This window comes from Dipodomys spectabilis, unplaced genomic scaffold, assembly GCF_019054845.1.
Source record: "Dipodomys spectabilis isolate Male_0828 unplaced genomic scaffold, ASM1905484v1 ptg000008l, whole genome shotgun sequence".
NCBI lineage: Eukaryota > Metazoa > Chordata > Mammalia > Rodentia > Heteromyidae > Dipodomys > Dipodomys spectabilis.
Window position 1 is genome coordinate 2,565,241 of NW_024870685.1, and position 4,173 is coordinate 2,569,413.

Consider the following 4,173-nt stretch of genomic DNA (forward strand, 5'->3'; position numbering starts at 1 on the left):
AAAAGGTCAAAGAGAATTGTATAGGATCCATGCATTATACTTCTATGAATGTATAGAGAAGTAAAAACTTGTTTGCACAGGTAATATAGTTCATTGACAGTACACTGGAACGGTATATGTTAGACCCAAGAAATAATCCACAAAAACAAATTTTGAAAAGACACACTATAGAGGATGTATGCTGGACAAATATCTGTAACTAAATTTTATATCTATTTTAATGTCTGTTCTAAAATTTACAGATTTTCTATTTGAAGAAATGCAAGTTTGTGAAAATTAGGCTGGAAAAACTCATGATTGTACAATTCACTTCCAAACCACTAAAATGTATACAATAAAAGGAGATAATATATTGCATGTGAATTACATGTCAGCAAAAAAACTATTGTTAAAAATACTTCACACAAAATGCAGAATACCTAGAAATATTTTCAGAGTTGTCTTAAAACACTTTGTAAACTACAGTTTTTGAAATGAAGATGTGATTTCTGTTTATTTTGGGTTTATACAGAGATAACTCAAAAAGTGTATGTGATAACTGGAATACCTTGAAATAAGGTATCTCATGAGTAATTAGTAACTTTTTCTGGAAGAAATTTTAGAAATGACAGAAGACACAAATATATGCATCTGCATTTTATGAAAGCCATACGTTACTTGCTCAATCAAATTGTTTTTCTCTACTTTGCTAGGAAAAAAGTATTCTCAACATAAGAGTCAATAACAGTGAAAAGAAACAAAATACACAGTCATGGTGATTTATTTGGGAAAATAAATGAAATAAAACAATTCCGCTTATGGGCCTCCAATATCAGTGTCTATGAAGATGTTCCTGAATGCCAACATCCATTGAATTTTTGGAATTTTAATTTCTATGAACATATGAAAACTAGAACAAGAAAAGAAATATAGTCTTAGAGCAAACCAGACTTGAGGGGGTCCGGTGGTGGAATCTGAACTCTGGGCCAGGGTGCTGTCCCTCAACTCTTCAGCTCAAGGCTAGCACACCACAATTTCAGCCACAGTGTCTCTTCCGGCTTTTTACTTTTTGCTTATGTGGTGCTGAGGAATTGAACCCAGGGCCTAATGCATGCAACGCAAGCACTCTACCACTGAGCCACCTTCCCAGCCTTGGAATAATTTTCTTAATTGTTTTCTTTTTCATTTTCTTTAAATTTTATTAATAATTTTTTTTATTGTGGAAATAACTGCAGAAGAGTTACAATTTCTTTTTTTAAGGTCTTCAAGCATTAACTTATTTTATTTTATTTTTGATTTTTTTCTTACTGTGAAAATACTATACAGAGGAGTTACAATTACATGGGCAAGATAACAAATACATTTTCTATCGAGCATTGTTGCCTCTTCTTTGTTTCCCCTTTCCATTGCTTCCCATCCACCCCCTACCCACCTCTCAATCCTCCTCCAATCCGCCAAAGGCGTGAATTTCGTTTTTGCACATAACGTCTTGTATATCTTATTGTTGCAATGGATCCACCTGTATCCCTATTTAAACTATTTGTTTTTTTGCTTCTCCCCCATAAATTGTACCAACCTAAAATACAGAGAAAGCAGGGGTTATACCATGGGGGAGGGACATACAAACCAACAAAGAAAATAATCTTATAAATGTGTTAGAAACAATCACCTGAAAGAGAAAAAGCATTTAAATATATAAGTTAGGGTTCATTTCCCTAACATCAACTTATCTGACTTTTTCTGCTTGACTCAGACATATACTAGTTATTGCAAATAAGGCAAACCATGGGACCTAAGCTTCTTTGTGCCTGGCTTTCTTCACTTAATATAAATTTCCCAACGCTTTTCATTTCCTAACAAATGGGGCAATGTCATTCTTCCTGATGGAGGCATAGAATTCCATTGTGTACATGTACCACATTTTCTGGATCCATTTATCTACTGAGGGGCATCTGGGTTGGTTCCATACCTTAGGTATTTTAAATAAGGTCGCAATAAACATAGTCGTGCTAGGAGCTTTAGTGTGGCCTTGTTTGTGATCATTTGGGTAATTGCCCAAAAATGCGATTGCTGGGTCATAGGGGAGCTCTATGTGGAGTGTTTTGAGGAACCTCCATACTGCTTTCCAAAGTGGTTGAACAAACCTACATTACCACCTACAATGCAGTAAGTTTCCCTTCTGTCTACATCCCCTCTAGCATCTTTGGTTATTAGAGTTCTTGATTATAGCCATTTTAACTGGGGTGAGGTGGTATCTCAATGTTGTTTTGATTTGCATTACTTTTATGGAGAGGGAGGTTGAACATTTCTTCATGTGTCTATTAGCCATCCTTCTTTCCATTTCACAAAAGATTCTCTTTAAGTCTTTAGCCCACTTATTTATTGGGCAGTTGTTTCTTTGAAGATTGGTTGTTGGTGTATTTAATATTTTGAATTCCAGGTATATTTTAGATATGAGACCCTTGTCTGTTGTAAGGCTAGTGAAGATCTGCCAATCTGTGGGCTTTCAATTCATCTTGCTAGCTATGTCCTTTGCCGTGCAGAAGCTCTGCAATTTCATGCCATCCCATTTGTCCAGCCTTGCTTTGATTTCTTGTGTTTCTGGGTCTCTATTAAGAAAAATTTTGGCCTCTGCCAAGGAGTCCTACGGTTTCTTCTATTCCATCCTGTAATGTTGTCAGGGTGTCTGTTTGACTCCGAGGTCTTTGATCCATTTGGAATTGATTCTGGTGCAGGGTGATACATAAGGATCTCGCTTAATTTTCTGCAATTAGTTAACCAATTTTGCAGCACCATTTACTGAAGAGGCTGTCTTTCTTCCATTCTATTTTTTTAGCTCCCTTATCAAAAATTAGATGGCAATAGGTCTGTAGGTTCATTTCTGGATTTTCAATTCTATTCCATTGGTCCTGAGGTCTGTTCTTGTGTCAGTACCAATCTGTTTTGATTACTATGATTTGTACTAGAGTTTGAAATTTTGTATTGATATTCCTCCAGCACTGTTATTTCTGTTGAGGATCGTTATAGCTATTCGGGGTCTTTTATTGTTCCATATGAATTTTTGGATTGCCTCTTCTATTTCCTTAAAGAATAAGGATGGAATATGGATAAGTATTACATTTAATTTGTAGATAGCCTTGGGAAGTGTTGCCATTTTCAGGATTTTGATCTTTCCAATCCAGGTGTATGGGAGTATTTGCCACTTTTTAAGTTCTGTTTTGATTTCCTTTTTCAGGTTTTTTAAAGTTTTCATCATAAAGGTCCTTCACTTCTTTGGTTAAGTTAATTCTAGGTATCTTATTTTTTGTGGAGCTATTAGAAATGGAGTTGCTTTCCTAATTTAAGCCACTCTTTTCTCATTGTTGTCATATAGAAAAGCCATTGACTTTTGATGGTTAATTTTATACCCTGCTACTTTGCCAAAGTTTTGAATCAGCTTGAGTAATTTGGGAGTGGAGTTTGTGGGATTCTTTAAATACAAGATCATGTCATCTGCAAAGAGGGGAGTTTTACTTCTTCTTTCCCTATCTGGATCCCCTTTATGTTTGCATTTTGTCTTATTGCTGTAGCTAGGCATTCTAATACTAGATAGGAGAGCACTGGAGACAATGGATAACCTTGTCTCCTTCCTGAGTTAAGAGGAAATGGCTTTAGTTTTCCACCATTAAGTATAATGCTTGCTGCAGGTTTGTCTATACAGCCTTTATTATATTGAGGAATGTTCCATGGATTCCTATTTTTTCCAGAACCTTCATCATATAGGGGTGTTTGATCTTGTCCAATGCTTTATCTGCATCTCTTGAAATACCCATGTGGTTCTTATCCTTGTTCCTGTTGATGGATGAATTATATTCATTGTTTGGCCTATATTGAACCAGTTTTGCATCCCTGAAATGAATCCTGTTTGAACGTGGTGTATGATGTTTTGGATGAATTGTTGAAGTCGATTGGCCAAAATTTTGTTGAGAAATTTTGCATCAATATTCACCAAAGAAATGGGTTTGCAAAAAGAACAAAAGTAAAAAAGAAAGAAATATATCTCCAGTTCTCTTTCTTTGATGAGTCCCTGCCTGCTTTTTGAATGAGGGTTATTGTAAAGCATATGGGCAGCAAAGATGGCGCTGAGAGTGAGTTGAATGGGCACAGCCCAATTTGCTTTACGTTCAGTGTGTAACCAGTTGGAGGAAGTATAGG